The 18,001-nt window shown below is 42.6% G+C and overlaps 1 non-coding gene across 1 annotated transcript; it reads right to left on the reverse strand.

Moving 5' to 3' along the window:
- Positions 1 to 15,436: 15,436 nt before the first annotated feature.
- Positions 15,437 to 15,540, reverse strand: LOC147504341 (small nucleolar RNA R71). The gene has a single exon (XR_015194037.1). It is a non-coding gene; the product is annotated as a small nucleolar RNA R71 (small nucleolar RNA).
- Between the last annotated feature and the right edge of the window lie 2,461 nt (positions 15,541 to 18,001).

Raw genomic sequence — 18,001 nt, forward strand, 5'->3', positions numbered from 1 at the left:
CATTTCAAATTTTAATTATCAAATCCTTACTTTAAATGTACCCATACTTAACCATTCTTAGCTTGGAAGACAAGTAGTTCTATTTTTTCAACCAAAGATAGTTTCTTCCCAAGCAAGATTTCCATTCTAATAACTCAAGAATTGAATTAAATCTTACCGATAACCGTTTATGTGTAAAGGTAGGACAATGTCTCTCCACAAAATATTAATAAGTCTTACCCTCCTGAAATTGAAAGTTAGAAATTCTTAATATACATATTTAAGCTAATCTATATATATTCAAACACAAGTCCAAGAACGACTGACCCAAGACAACCAAATTAAATCAATTTCTCTTATTAACTAAAGGCGATTAATTTTTTATAAACCCACCCTTTAGTACCTACTTTCTGATTTGCACTCCACACATTTACCAAATTACATATACATGTGTGTCTCCCAGAATACCACTATATCACAGCCATCTCTAGGCTTTTCTATACACATAATCACAACCCGTTAGATGTATAAAATCTCAAGTTATTCATGGCACATTCAATGAAGACCTTCGGTCATTCCGACCACATTAAAGGAATATCCATCATAACACTAATAGACCATTCATGGCACATTCAATGAATGCCCTAGGTCATTCCATACATTCAAGGAATACTCAACCTTACATTCTCGTACACTCAAGGAATACAACTAACCCACAAAGCGAATACCTAGTTCCTCCCTAGGGCAGTCTAAACTATTGGGTCATTCATGGCACATTCAATGAATACCAAGGTCATTCATAGCATAGTCAATGAATACCCCTTTATAACACTAACGTGCCATTCATAGCACATTCAATAAATGCCCACCTATCACATGACATCACAAGTCATAATATCTCATTTCCAAATCTGGAGGGGTGGAGAGTCCTAAAGGGTGTGTAATTAGGCACTTTGAGAACATTATTGAATCGTATTGTGTATATTCTTTCAGCGTAAAGAGAAGTATCTTGTTTCGTATATCATTGTTCACGCATTATTAATTATCACAATGTCTAAGTGTCATAGCGTCGTATATCATAAAAGAATTTTAGTAAAAATGTATTTTACATAGTAATTAATACACGTACACATTTATGTAAAAATATAATCTTAGCCTAAAGTCAAGCACACTAATAGCCCTAGACCTAATCCTAGCCAATAGTCAAAAGTTGTTAATCCAATATAACTTAACTACCAAGACCGAGAGCACCAGATCATACTCTCGGTCATCTCCTCCAATAGCTCCTCCTCCACCGAATCAACCACCACAACATGACCACCCAACACCACCAAAAGGTGTGGTTTTGCTCTCCATCAAAACCCAACCTTTTGGTATAAACAAAACTCAAATCCATCACTTCCCAAAATCGAGCTCGACTCTATTATCAACCGTTTGAGCTTTAACGATTTACCCAATCCATAAAACTCAACATACCCAACTCAAACAACAACCAATGAAGATCATTCAACAACCCATATGATAATCCAAACATTTCCACAGTTCAACAAATCAACTACACTCAATATATCAACAATTAACAATTTTTAACAATTCGAATGATAATCAACAGTAGATAAACCATAAAAATCAATTAATATTCGACAGTATGTTCAGCAGTATTCCAATTCGACAGCATGTAGAATAAGCACAGAATGAGCAGAAAAATAATGAACAGAAAACTTATATCTTTGATAGTAAAATTTTTAAATAGACATAAAAATCCATGTTCAGTGAAAGATAAAATATCTACTAACTCGTTAAACAGAAACTTGTTTGTTGTAAAACCCGAGACCGAAAGCGTAGTGCAATTTTCCTCCTCTTCTCGGTAGATCTCCAGCAAAACTTCTCCCTTTTCCTCTCTATGTCAAACTCTTTTTTTTTTCCTCTCCATTTTAAAATCCCAAAAACAGGGAAGAGGGTTTATCCTCTTTACCCACGCTTTCCTATCTCCAACTAATCTTTATCCTATTTTGTTTTATTTTATTTATTATCATAAATATTATTATTATTATTATTTTTTATTAAAAAAAAATGGGGTGTTATAATATACACACCTTAAAGGAATCTGGTCCCGAGATTTAAGGTAAAGTGTTAGAGAAAAGCTCAGGGTGCATTTGTCTTACTTTATCTTCAAGTTCCCAAGTCACGTCATTTTCCATTTCGCTCCATTGCACTTTCACTAAGTTTACAATCCTCCTCCTAAAGTGTTTCACTTCTCTATCTAATATCGTGATAGGCCTCACCGTAAAAGTTACATCATCGTTCAACTCTAGCTCCGCTGGCTAAACAATATGAGTAGGATCTTTCACACATTTCTGCAACATAAACACGTGAAAGACATCATTAATCATGGCCAAGCTAGGTGGCAAAGCAAGACGGCATGCCAAACTACCGACGGATGTAACTATCTCATATAGTCCAATATACCGTGGACTCAACTTTTCCTTCATGCCAAACCTCATAACTCCACACATAGGGGAAACCTTTAAAAACACAAAATCACTATAGAAAACTCAACATGTTTCCTCTTCAAGTCAGCATAACTTTTCTACCTACTTTGTGATATCTTAATCCTTTCTCTAATGACTCTAATCTGTTTGGATGTCTCTCACTATCTCAGGCCCAAGTAATACTCCATCTCCCCATACAACAAGCAGTGGTGACATGGGGCGCCATACAAAGCCTCAAAAGGTGTCATACCGATGCTCGATTGGAAACTATTATTATAGGCAAACTCCACCAAAGGCAAATGTTCCTCCCATCCTCCACCAAAATCCATTACACAAGACCGTAACATATCTTCTAATATCTGATTTACCTCTCCGTCTGTCCATCTGTTTTGAGGATGATAAGCAGTACTCATCGCCAAACTAGTACCCATAGCACGCTGAAAACTCTTCCAAAACTCGAAAGTAAATAAAGAATCTCGATCTGAAACAATGCTAACTAGAATCCCATGTAACCTAACCACTTCCCAAATGTACAAGGAAACCAACTTATCTATATTTCTACGCACGCCAATAGGAATGAAATTAGCAGACTTCGTTAAACGATCAACAATAACCCAAATATATTCATTACCTCTCCGAGACTTAGGTAAACCATCAATAAAATCCATAGAAATGTGCTCCCATTTCCACATCGGTATCTCTAATGGTTGCAATAATCCAGAAGGCCTCTAATGTTCTGCCTTAACCTGCTGACAAGTTAAACAATGAGAAATATATTCTCCGACATCTCTTTTCAGCCCTTCCCACCAAAAGGTCTTCTTCAAGTCATGGTACATCTTCGTTCCTCCAGATTGAATTGTAAACCGAGAACGATGAGCTTCATATAATATCTCCTTCTTTAACTCTGCATCATCTAGTACACACAATCTCCCATGAAATCTCAATCCTCCCTCGGGAATCAATTGCCCAATTGATAACAATGTTCAAACATTGGGTTGCCAATGATATTTCAAATTCCATGGCAAAGTTGCGTGAGAGGATTTTTTGTTATTTTTTTTCACTTCAAATTTTGAATACACGACATACACATACCTCATTTTCTTTTTAGAGCTTCTTCATATGCTCCAAGAACAATACCCAAACCCCATAAAAAAATACAATCGAGGCATAGTCTTACTATCTTATGTAATTTTTTCATACGCTTTAAAATAAACTTGTGATCAAGTTGATGAAGAAGAGTGCTGATAATTAATACAAGCAAAGACTTTATTTTGGAAAACACAACCATCTCGAAAGAACTAACTTTTTTTTGGTGACTATAAAAAAATTAAAACATAAAAGACTCACAACAACAACTATCTATGAATTTGTCATCTTTGCGGCAGCCTTCTTCTTGTAGGCATTACTTTTTCGCGACAACTTTTGTCAGTGAATAATTTTTTAGTAATTTTTATATGATTAATGAAAGGGTGGTCAAAAGAGTGCCAATCCCCAAAGTAGTAGTAGGTGTAAATACCACACCCAATTATAGAAGAAACACCGCTTTTCTTAGGTATAACAAAAACAAGAACACCTCAAAAAGTCAAAAGTCTAAATCAACACCTCAAACAAGAACACCTCCAATCGCCTTGTGGTTGCTTTTTGCTTTCAAATGAAGAACTGCTCACCAAAAAAAATAAAATGAAGAACTAAATATTCAACCGCACATAGAATAGAACATTAACTTGTGTCGCTTCTTCTTTGCTTTCAAATGAAGAACTAAATATTCAACCATACATAGAATAGAACATTAGAATCATTGATCATCTATTTGGGAAATATCCCGCTAGCGGCTCATTATTTCAGAAAAATATGAAGGTTTCGGCCTAGCCCAGTAGTAGGAGGAGGTGCTGACCAAGGACTTGGGTTTTGATAGTGTAGGGGAGCCGATATCCTATCATGCACGCTGCTCAACATAAGTAAACTCAGGATATCGACCTCCACGAATCGACTGCGGAGTAGCTCCCTCGAGAACACATATGTGCGCAAAGATAAAGTTTAACTCAAGACATCGACATCCAAGACCGATCCGTGAGTAGCTCCTTTCGTGGGTGGTACGAACATAGATGTCTCTGGCATCGAACACATGGCCAAAAACGAACGCCGGATAAGGCCACCACTAGGGGTAATCATTACCGGGATCTTACTTGCACTTCCCACCACCGGAAATAGGGTGGCCGCACTAACTCCCAATCATCATATGACTTATAATATAACCCGATGAACACTCCATCACGATCTCCACCCTACACGTGTGAAAGAAACACACGCGTCCCTCAATCGACATTTCATCAAGCCTATAAATACCACCTATTTGAACTACGTGGGGCCTGATTCCTCTCCCCTGAAAGAGAAAAATACCAAAGAAAGAGGATACGTAGGCTCGCTCACAGGCGAACTTCGGTGCACCCAGAAAAATCTCAACCCTCTTCCCTCTCCTATCGCGAAACATTAAGGAAAACCAAAACGCCCTTTACATTGGGCCAATGCGTGGTTTCGATTACATTGAGAAATCACGCGTTACCCTAACTACAAACTCTCCAATTCTCAAGCCCACGGCATGGTCACCTCGGCTCGGGTTCAACACCATGCGAGAACAACCGGGTGTAACAAATGAAAGCATTTCCTTGCTCGGGCAAGAAAATGCTACTTTAAGGAGCCCAAGTCGACGCTTTATCAACAACCGGTCCGACAATGTTGCTGAAAATGGCATCAACGAGGTTAATCGCCAGATTAACGAATTGTCACATAGGATAGGCCAAAGTGCGCGGTCGAAAAGACGAACCCAAATTGTTCAAAAATGCTCAAGACATACCGCGCCCCATTCATTCTGGCGACATTCTCAAGAAATCCTCTCCTCAAGATTTTATCCGACCACGCTTCCCCATGTATGATGGGACTCGTCCCGGTCAACATGTGGCTCGATACATTCGTGAGTTTGGCCCTCTACGCTTCTTTTCTTACGAGTATGATTATCTTCACTGTCGATTATTTTCGGCCAGTCTCAAAGATGGCGCACTTGATTGGTTCTTCTCTCTCGAACCCAATTCTATTAAAACTTTTGAGCAGCTTACTGACCTATTTGCTAGCCAATACGTGCATAACAGACGTAAGAAGGCAGATCTCGATTCGCTGTTCCAGTTATCATTCCGAGAAGATGAAACCATTCGCCAATTCTTAGGACGGTTCAAAGCTGAACTGTTGTGTATGGAAAGCGGACTGAAAGAGTCTTTTGCCACACTAGCATTTTCTAATGCTTGTCGAGTGCATAATACCGATCTCTCCAGATCGCTCATGAAGGAACGCCCGGAAACGCTATCCGAACTGTACGCCCGTGTTGACAAGTATATCAAGTTGCAAGAAAGTTTGAAGTCCAGTGGTTTAGCCGAGAACCAGGAGGTAGCAGTGATCTCTGATCATACTCCGCGTACCAAACAGCGATCCAGGTCGCTGGCACCTAAGGCTGGGACCCGCCAAGATAACAACAGAGAATTCGCTATCTTGACTCGCTCTCCTAGTTACATCCTCGACAAGGTCCGGCGAACCTCGTACTTCCGCCCAGACATGAAGCGCCAATGGATCGACCTGACAAGCCATATTGCGCCTTCCACAGAGCCAAATGTCATGACACAAATCGTCTTTGGGGGCTTAAGCACTATCTTCAAGACCTTGTCGAAGCTGGTCACATTAAACAGTACACCAACATTCCCGACGGTGATTTGCGTCATAAGCTCATGGCTCGTCGTGCCGCGACCGATCTCCACCTCGCCGAGTCGCGCGATGCAATGCCCCTTCGCCGTCATCATCAAGACTTCCAAGTTCGTCCCCACCATAGAGGACGTCCCCAAGAGCGTTCTCGTCACGAACGCAGACAACACTCCTCAGATCGCGACAATGCCCGAACAATTCACATGATTACTTTTCCCGATGATTCAGCCATTTCATCCGCAGAGAAAGACGCCGCGTGTTAGCTCTTCAAGAAGTGTATCACTTTACTTCCCAAAGCAAAGACATGCTCGCGATCGCCCGGTCGCCATTCAGGCGATATCATTTTTTCACAGGGCCGACCTTAGCAAGGTCCGCCTTCCTCACAATGATGCCCTAGTCGCCCACATCAAGATCGGGCCGACCGACAAAGAAAGCGCATCTTGATCGACCCGGAGAGTTCATGCGACATTTTATTTTACCACACTCTCCAAGAAATGAGTTTACCCAAGTCCGTTCTAATAGATCCGATTGCCCCCCTTTATGGGTTCAATGGTTCCGGGCCGACCACAGCGCGGGTGATATTATCCTTCCATTAAGGTGGGATCTAAAGAGGACAAAGTCACTACAAATACAGCCAATGTCACGACATCCCGTCGTCCTATAATGCCATCTTAGGACGACGATGGATCCACCAAATGCAAGCTGTACCTTCAATGTCGCATCAAGTTCTCTGTTTCCCGGCCCCAGAGGACTGATGGAGCTGAGAAGTAATCAACTGGAAGCATACCATTGTAACCAAATCTTGTCAGTAGGAAAGACCAACAGTACACCACTCCACACAACTAGCGAGCCCATCAGTTATACCATGGCCAAAGACCTGGTTGCAGACGTCAGAGCCAACGCATCAAAGCAGCACGCTGGGAGCTCCAGTAAGAAGAGGAAGTCGTCCATTTACACTCCAGAAGTCAATCCAGCCGTTGCCGCTCCATCAAAATGGATTCCAAAAGTCACGTCAGTTGCTGTCCCTACCATATTCCTACCCCCAGAGGGCCCCTCTACTATTATTATCTCACCAGTTCGCATCCCTATGGATTCACAGACATGTGTTCCCCCACAAGTCTCCATGCCGACAGTCACTCCAGCCCCTCTTAGTACAACCACAGAAGCCGTTCCAGTCCTTGTTTTAGTCAACACAGATGCCGATCCAGCTTCGAGGAGAATAGGTGCACTCTCCTCGTGTCGTTTGGTACCACCATCGCGAAGAAGCCGCCGCCACCCAAGCCAAAGACTTCAACAGTCGACAGAGAACGGGTGAACTTAGAACCGATAATGATCCCAAGTTTGTATATGTAGGGGCTAACCTTGACCCTACACTCAAGGCACAACTTGTAAACTTTCTAGCTATGAATAAAGATGTTTTCGCCTGGTCGTATATCGATGTGCCCGGTATAGACCCTAGTGTAGCCTGTCATCGATTAAATGTTAATCCTAATGCTAAACCGGTTAAGCCACAAATGACCGCCGGTTATCTCTGCGGTTTCAGAAAGCCATTAATGACGAGGTCGACAAACTCAAGCAAGTTGGTTTCATCAGAAAGGTGGACTACCCTGATTGGGTCGCTAACATGGTGGCGGTCCCCAAAAAGAATGGAACAGTTCGCCTATGCGTCGATTTCACGAATGTCAATCAAGAAACGCCGAAAGATAGTTTTCCCCTACCACGTATTAACCGACTTGTCGACCAGACTTGCGGACATGAACTCCTTTCCTTTATGGATGCGTACAGCAGCTACAATCAAATCCCACTCGCGGAGGAAGATCAAGAGAAGACCTCGTTCATTACTGAACAAGGAATTTATTGTTATAACGTCCTCCCGTTCGGCCTTAAGAACGCCGAAGCGACTTATCAACGTCTCGTAACTGACATGTTCCAGGACATGTTTAGAGAGACCATGGAGGTTTACATTGACGACATGGTCGTCAAGAGCAAAAAAGCAGTCGACCATATTACTCACCTTGCTAGCGTTCTCCGATTGCGCGACTCAAATGAAGTTGAACCCGTGAGAAATGCCTTTTGGAGCCGCCCTCCGGTAAGTTTCTCGATTATCAAGTGTCACAACGTGGGATCGAAGCAAATCCTGACCAAATCAGAGCATTCTTAGACATGCCTGATCCACAAACGAAGAAGCAGATAGAAAAGTTGTCAGGCATGGTCGCTACACTTAATCGATTCATATCCAGGGCGTCAGACAAGTGTCGTCCGTTCCTACAACTCCTCAAGAAAGGCGAGCAGTTCTCATGGAACGATCAATGCCATCACGCATTCGCCACTCTCAAAGAATACCTCACCACACCTCCCATCTTAGCCACACCAGTAGACGGAGAGACACTGGGGCTATACCTGGCAGTATCAGATTTCGCAATCAGCTCGGTTCTTTTCAAACAGGAGAACAACTCAGAAAAGCCGATCTACTTCACAAGTAAGACACTCACGCCATCTAAGAAAAATTATTCTTTCCTCAAACGAGCCGTACTTTGCTTTGGTGTATTCGGCAAGGAAATTCAGGCCGTGACTTTCGCCCCATCCGATCAACGATCGACCGACTTTCCATCGAAGAAACTCTCCACAAAGAAAACAAAACTACTCGTATGGTCAGATGGGCGAGGAGCTTGGTGAACACCACATGGAGTTTGTACCTCGATCTCCGAAAAGGTCAAGTCGTAGCCGATTTCCTCGCCCGATTTCCTTGTTCAGACCCTTGACCGGAACCGTGATCACGAGCTTCGCTGTTGTCAAAGAGCGATCAACTCAACTGGTCTCTCTTTGTAGATGCTCTAGCAACCCCGATGGGAGTGGTATCGGCGTCGCCTTAGTGTCTCCCCGAAGGAGTTATGGTTGAAAAATCAGTTCGCCTCGAGTTTGCATCGTCCAATAATGAGGCGTAATCTGGTTACCGATCATGGTCCTTCATATGGCGCTACAGCTCGGTGTACAAGAACTCCAAGTCTTTAGTGACTCGCAACTGGTCATTCGCCCGATTGCTAAGGAGTACATTACGCAGGAAGGTAACCTTTCGAAGTATCTTCGTGTCGTTCATCATTTGTTGCCTTATTTTAAGAAATCTACCATAGACCATTTTTATGGATGAGAACCATCACGCCAGACAAATAGCTTACCTAGCCACTCAAACACCGAAGTTGTGCTCCACGACAACTCCTCATTGAGTCGCCGATCGACCTGCATACCAGTCGAACATGCCCTAGTTATAACCGACCGTTCCCTCTCTCCGGCGATCAATTTCGCCAGACTGGATGCAGCCCATCATGGACTACATCAACGAGGCACGCCCCCGTAGAGCGTGCAAAGCCGCATAAATTCAATATCAAGCGATCGTTATTAAGGCCTTACATGATAAGTTATTTAGAAAATCTGCTGGTGGACCGTGATTTGCGGTATTACTCCAGAGCAGGGCCAATTGATATTTACCGAAATTCATGAGGGAGAATGTGGAAACCATGCCGGAGGTCACTCTTTAGCCCACAAGGCAATTTCCCAAGGCTACTTTTGGCCCCGTATGCAGACCGATGCCAAAGCCGCACGCTCTCGCGCTTAAAATGCCAAACATTCGCCATTAACATCATTCACCAAGACGCCGAAATGATCAATATAACAGAAGCCCATGGCCATTTCACATGTGGGTATGGACATTATGGGACCATTTGTCCCCCGAAAAACCGGGTTTTCGGTTCGTCTTAAGCGGCAACCCGACTATTTCACTAAGTGGTCGGCCATTCCCCTTAGCACATGTCAAGGAATCGCGATGTCGCAATTTCATCCGACTCATATCATCACCAGATTGGGCGCCACATACACTCGTAATGGACAATGGACCCCAATTCAAAGGCCGAACTGTTAAAGAATTTCTAGCTAAGTAGAAGATAGTTCATGCATTTTCTACTCCACAGTACGCTCAGAGTAGTGGTCAAGCGGAAGCCAGGAACAAAGCCATTTTAGAAAACTTGAAGAAAAAGATTGAAAAGAACAAAAGCCAATGGCCGAACCAGTTGGAGAACATCTTGTGGGCTCACCGTACCACAACTCGATCCAGTACCGGCGAAATCTCCATTCTCCTTGTGTTATGGCACAGAAGCTGTCATTCCCACCGAGCTGACAGTTACTACGACTCGGTCCGAGCTCATTGAGACCGGACACAATGATTCTGTCTTAGCACGAGAGGTCGATTTGCTCGAAGAACGGCGTGACTTAACCACCATCCGAGTCGCATCTTATCAACAAACTCTGAAAAACTCCTACAATAAACGAGTGCATCCTCGATCTTTCCAGCCTGGCGATCTAGTGCTAAAAAAGACGCAAGACGACTCCAAGCTAGCCCCTAATTGGGAAGGTCCGTACATCGTAGAACGTGTTGTGGGCAACAGAGCATACTGGATAAAAACTCAAGAAGGGAAATTATTACCTCGACCATGGAATACTTATCTGCTGAAAAGATTTTATCAGTAAAACCTTTGTTGTTGTAGATTCTATTTTTTCTTTTGAAAAAGCACTGTAAGTTCAAAGTTAACTTTTTATGTTACCAAGTATAAGCTATTCCATTTACTGGCATTAGAATATCCTACAGTTCGCATCCACTGCACGACCAGTATACTTCCCCGCTCTCACACGCTTAACACACCATACGTTTTCATAGATGAGAACGCTCTCCGCGAGCAAACGCTCTCCGGAGCTCACAGGCTACAGAGCCTCTCCAATTCTTGTCACATCGAGGACCTATATTTCTAGGATCGACTACGAGAACGCTCTCCCGCGAAAGCAAACGCCCCGAGCTCACGGGCTACATAGCCTCTCCAATTCTTGTCACGCCGAGGACCTATATTTCTAGGATCGATTACCGCGAGAACGCTCTCCGCATGAAAGCAAACGCCTCCGGAGCTCACACAGGGCTACATAGCCTCTCCAATTCTTGTCATGTCGAGGACCTATATTTCTAGGATCGACTACACAAGAACGCCTCCCGAGCTCACAGGCTACATAGCCTCTCCAATTCTTGTCATGTCGAGAACCTATATTTCTAGGATCGACTACACGAGAACGCTCTCCGCGAGCAAACGCTCTCTGGAGCTCACAGGCTACATAGCCTCTCCAATTCTTGTCACGTCGAGAACCTATATTTCTAGGATCGACTACACGAGAACGCTCTCCATGAGCAAACGCTCTCCGGAGCTCACAGGCTACATAGCCTCTCCAATTCTTGTCACGTCGAGAACCTATATTTCTAGGATCGACTACACGAGAACGCTCTCCGCGAGCAAACGCTCTCCGGAGCTCACAGGCTACATAGCCTTTCCACTTTTTGTCACGTCCAGAACCTATAATTCTAGGATCGACTAAACGAGAATGCTCTCCGCGAGCAGACAGCTCTCTGGAGCTTACAGGCTACATAGCCTCTTCAATTCCTATCACGTCGAAGACCTATATTTCTAGGGTCGACTAAACAATAGGACGAATAGTTTTAGAATCATAAGTAGCACACTAGTTACACACAAGTACACGGCAACATGCATGTGGAGCATAACCAATAACATTATCTGACCATTCATCAAAACAACTACATCCACCGATCTGCTTGGATTACCCAGAAAATCCAGATCGGTGTTCATTACGAAGTTAACAAAGTATCGAACTGCCACTTTCGTGGAAACCAGTTCTCTGAATAAAAAGGCGAACTGCTCAGGCAAGCCTGAAGACACAGCTCTATTGTTAACTCTCATGTAAGAGAGGAAAATGTAAACAGTACTTACAAATTATGGCTGACAAGGACAAAAGTAGATGAAATCATCAAATCTAGATCATGACATGCTTATCTTCTAGTGCCGCTACCGGTCGTCGCGGGTGTCGCGGGCAGATCTCGGCATCATCACACGCATCCCTTGCCCTTGTTCATCGCTCACAGTCGCTTTCTTCAACGCATCATACTTCGGCCCAGAGCAATCTGAGGGCTTCGTGATACGCTTTCTATACGCTTTCTTCTTTATGCGCCACCTTCCGACACTTCTTAGCATAAGCAAATACCACCAAATAATTCCCTTTTCTAACTCCGTCCACGCCGGTCACTAACACACCATTCTCAGCCATAACGCTCGGTACTTGGTAGTCATCACTTCCAACTTTCTCTTGTCCGCCCCATGCGGATACACCCGAAGTTCGACGTGAGGGTTGTCATCGATCTCCGTGTTTTGAACAACATCTTTCAATTTATCGATCCCCGCAAGAAACCGCACGAAAAAAGTTAAAGAGTCGCTGGTTGCCTCGAAAACCAACATAATCATCTAGTGTATCATGAACTCACCAAACAAGCGCCCATGTCCATCGCCCCCCAGTCGTCTCCATGTCTTCATCTTTCACCTCTGCTTTGTCACCATCCAAAGACGATCCCTTTCGTAACGCTGGTCGCTATGGAGCCGAAAGTGGAAGCTACATCTGAATGTTTCACCATACGCTTCTTCCCCGCCTTTCCCCATGTAGTAGAATTCCGCGCCCCACATCACACAACCAATGGGGATCTAACTCTCACCGACCGATCGGCGACCTTTGCCTTAGGTCGCTACACCCTATAAATGACGGATCGATCCATGTCGCTTACCCGGCAAGGCGGCACCTAAACACAATGCCGCCCACTGTACGTCCAGCCCTCCTAGATCGTTTATGACCCTTCGCCTCTACAACAGCCGCTTTCCTCTTCCCGCGATCACCACGTGCATGAGGTTCAAACTCCATCCTCTCCATTATCAGAGGAGATGATAAGAGCCCAAAACTGTAGTTTTAACCCCTTAATAATCATAGTGTTAGACCAATTATGTGAATAATAAGTAAGAGTTAATACTGATTACGTTTTTATGCATTTCAGCTTCAAAGTCCATTATGCGTAACTGCGCCACTTTAGCGAGATAAAGGAGCAAAATCGGCCAGAACTTCCGAATGCCATATCTTTGGACTCAGACTCGAATTGGGCCTACCTTATGTCAAAACGACCGCCTCGAAAGATCTTTCCAATGGTCCAAGCCTTGACCCAATCAGAGGAGCAGAAGTGGACGAAAAGTCTGTTGAAGGAACTGCAGCTGAAAAGGCCTTTTTTGACCGAAGAATTGGGTTTTGGGCCCGATTCTCTCGCCCAAAACATGGCTCCAAGCCCATGCACGATTTTTGATCTGGATGTATAAAACAAAAGCTTCATTCTTTGTTAATGGTAGCTAGTTAGACCTAAATTAATATATAGAATTCTAGATCTAGTTTTATTAATAGATTAAGTTTTAGTTCCATTTCAATTCCTCGCTTTAGATTAAATCTTTGAATGATTGTTCTTGATTGATTAGATTAATAAAATAGTTAGTTGTCAATTTCGAATTTTGTCATTTCCATTCTAGATCTAAATTAAATTTTGTTATTATTCCATTCCAGCCATTAAATTAGATTCATTATTGTTAATTAAGTAAATCTCAATTTCTTACATTATGTTTAGTTTAGATTCAATGGGAAATGTTAGTTTGATGACTCAAGGCTAAACCTCCATTAGAGGGGTTGATGAAGCCTTGATGAAAACTTAGTGGTTAGTATAGAATTTGGTAGTAGAATCTATTCCACTCTAGAAGGTCGTGTTTCACCATGAGAATGGGTGGACGACCTCACATGCTAGTTAGTATCCGTAGGAATGCCATGAACACTAGGGATTAGACTCGAAATTCTTGCCGCTAAAACGTAAGAATCGAGATACGACAATCTATACTAGGTTATTAAGTTGATTCGAGGTGGATTTAATTCCCTCTATTTCTTTATCTAGAGTCAAACAATCGATTTCGTGAGCTTCAGAGATTATCTTTAGTTTATATTTTATCTTGTTATTTAAATTAACGCTGCTTGTTAGCATAACATTTCGTGAAAGCTCTCATTGACTTAAGGCTGATTTCTTAGACTTAGAAGACAATCCATGCTAGGGAACTAGGAGTGGAACGAACTTCCTACTCCACTTAGTGCAATTCGACGAGAGTAGAAGATTTGATAATAGACACGAAAATAGTTTAAGTTTACTTACGCTTGTGAATTCATCGCTCATTTCAGTAGGTAGACTATTCATTTTACTTTTATCAAATGGCGCCATCCATCTTAGTTACACTTTTAGCATTGTTTTCATAGTAGAAGTAGTCAATTTTAAGTCCCATTAAACCCACCCACCCTTGTTTGTTTCATACCGTGGTTGCCCATTTCAGCGCGACAAATTCCGGGCGAAAATAATACGGACCTGCCAAGAGAGAGCCAATTCCAGCTAAGTTATCGGAATTTTGTTTACCACCGAAGCTCGCTTCATACTAAGCGCCACAAAAAACACCGAACTCGACCCAATCGAGAGCGACCCCCTCTAAAACACCGTAATCTGAAAATTACTCGAGCGCTGAAGGCTTCTATGCGACCCGAAGGTTAAAAATTCCCGGATTTCCACGCCTTGATTCAAACTTTGATCTTTCATATTTTTCAGTGTTCTAATCTCTTATATACACCGAACACGCATACAAAGACGCTATTCATAAGCTTAAGCAAGGACGCTTATCGTATTCCTTTCTTCCATACCTCGATTTCCGCTAGAGGTTTTCTACTAGTATATTAGAATTGTTTGGAGTGTTGCATGTTTAGTTAAGCTCAACTTAGTCTTGCATGAGATTAAGGTCCGGGTCGAACAAAAACAACAAACGTAATTACACGGCAACAAACAAGTCTATCTAGTACACCACCCACCTACACCTCTAACTACTATCACACACACCATACCCCACATAATGGTCAAAGAAAGAGAGACTCCTCTCTCCGACTTTTACAAAGCCTTTGAGCCGATAGCCCTAAATCGCATCGCTCTAGCAGACCCAAGTAGGATTTTCAAATCCCCAAAACATATTTAATTTGTTACCCGCTTTTCATGGGTTAGACCATGAAAACCTTATCGCACACATCGCCAGGGATTGAACAAGTCCTTACAACATTCCATCATCCTACGGTAGGTGCGAACAAATTAAACCGGTGGGTATTCCCTTTCACATTAGCCGATAAGGCGCGCCTTGGTTAACCCGCCCAAGCCTAATTCTGTGGACTCGTGGGCTAAACTTGTTCAGCTGTTTATGGAACATTTTTACCCACCCCTAAAGACGGATGAGATGCTTTCCAAGATTCATTTTTTCCGCCAGAATCCTCATGAATCATTTTCTGAGGCATGGAATCGTTTCACCGATCTCCTTATAGAGTGTCCACATCATAACTTAGCTAAAGACACGCTTAGTTCGTGGCCTTTTCAAAGGTCTTCTACACCACCATAAAGAAGTCCTTGACATAATGAATGGGGTAGTTTCCTAAGTAAAGGAGCCTCTGAGGCTTATAAATTTTAGAAGACCAAACTAAACGGAATAATAATTGGGGGTAGTGATGATATCCCCCGCCTAGTTCTTCTTCAACAAGAAAAAGCGCCGTATGTTTGAGAAGAAAACCGATCCAAACTTAAAAATCTAATCAATCTCTAACTAAAAAGTAGAGGCTATTTCTCCAACAAAAAAGCCTATCCCCGCCATGAATGTAAACTCCAACCCATGTAATTTCTGTTTGAGTCCAGAGCACTCCTCGACGATTATTGTCCTCTAGCTTATGAACAACAACCACCGTAACAAGATAATGTTTACTCTATTAATAACTATCCTATTCCTAACGCCTTTTGAGACAACATCCCAACTTCAGTTGAGAAATAATCAACAAGTAACACCTCCGTGGTACAATAATCAAAACGCTAGGCAAGCAAACAATTATAACCAAGCTCCACCTAGGCAAGGACAAGGACAAGGTCAAGGGAATTATAATAATTATAACAACCAAGCGCAAACCACGACAAGGTCAAGCACAAGGTCAATAATAATTATAATAATTATAATACCAATAGAGGTATCGTTCCGCTAATAATAATAACTATCACAACCCACCCATAAATAATCAACGAGATAGTTCCAAATACACCACCCGCGACTACTACACCTACACAACCGGATCGTGATCGATGCCTTTATACAAGTTACCCAACAACTTTTCCGCATAATGACTCAATCAAACCAATAGATTTTACAATCCATAAATCGGGCATACAACAGTTAGCCCCAAGCGAAAAGCCCAACCAAAAGGCGGTTTCCGTGACAAGCAATACCAAACCCTAAAACAAAGAACACAGCCTTTGAGGTAAACGGTAATTCTAGTAATGGAAACTACAATCGTAGGTGACCTAATGCCATCACCACTCTCCTCCGCCTCGAAGAGTGGTTGATAACAAAGTAACTATGCCTATAGTTACCCCATCAAGATTCCTACACCGGATATCGAACTAGATACCAAAATAGAAACCAAGAACCTACCACCGTAGAGGTCCCAGCTTAAACCACAACCTAAGAAACAGAAAAGCCAAGGTTACACTTCAAGTCGAGCCATACACTAAATATAGAGCTAAAACCACCGCTCCTCAAAAAATTAGCCATGCTAACCGTGGATACAAACTTTGAGGAAATTAGGAACGCTTTCAAGAATCTAACGATAAACCTTCCTTTTCTCGGCTATTAAAAAGCTACCTAACCACGCTTAAGTTTCTTAAAGAGTTGTGCACTACTAGGCGTAGAAGACCAATATACCTAAAGACGCTTTTAACCGAACAGCCCTAACGCTATCCTAAAACAATGGAATTGTTAAGTACAAGGACCCCGGTCGCCCTACTATAAAATGCACCTTAGAGATTCCCACACGACGAATCGCCTTTATTAGACTGGGGCGAAAGTGTTAACTTACTCCCCGTGATACTTGTATAAACAAATAGGTCTACAGAAAATGCAACCTACAAAAAATAACTTTGCAATTAGCGGACAGTCAATTAAGTATCCTAAAGGTGTAGTGGAAAACGTGCTTGTTAAGGTTCGTGGATTTCTACTATCCCGCTGATTTTGTTATCCTCGATACGTAGTCGCTAATGACTCAGACCGATCATTTTAGGATTTTCTTCTTGGCAACCGCCAACGCGCTTTATAAATTGTCGCTATGGAAAGATGTCCTTATCTTTTGGCCATCTTTCCGCCGAGGTAAATGTTTTAAAATGATGAAACAGCTTACCGATTCGCCTCAGATGGGGAGGTTAGCATGATCGAGAGTTTAGCTCAAGATTATTTTAACAACACGCTTCCTCGAAAACAATATGTACAAATTCCTTTCTTTTGAACTTCGATTTTGTAAATGACTCCTACTTAGAGGAAGTCAACACCATCCCGAGTCCACACCAATTGTAGACCCGCCGGTTGCTCCATATATCGATACGCAAGACTTGCTACCTAAGCAAGTCTTCATTACGCAAGATAAGGACACTTATGAAACATCAACGGACATTCCGGCCCACACCAGTAAGCTTAAACCTCTTCCCCGAGTTAAAATATATTCAACTTGATCCGATGGTAGTCACCCGATAATTATATCTTCTCTATTAACTAAGGATGAAGAGACATGTTTAATAAGGGTGATTAGGGAACATCGGTCCGCGATTGGTTGGTCCCTAGCCGATATTAAGGGAATCGACCCCAATGTTTGCACTCATCGTATCCATTTGAGGATAACGCCAAGACTTCTCGCTAACCTCGCCGCCGCTTGAACCCCGCCATGAAAGAGGTGGTTAGGGAAGAAGTCTTGATTACTGATGCGGGTATTATATA

This window comes from Coptis chinensis, chromosome 4 (genome assembly GCF_015680905.1).
Source record: "Coptis chinensis isolate HL-2020 chromosome 4, ASM1568090v1, whole genome shotgun sequence".
Lineage (NCBI taxonomy): Eukaryota > Viridiplantae > Streptophyta > Magnoliopsida > Ranunculales > Ranunculaceae > Coptis > Coptis chinensis.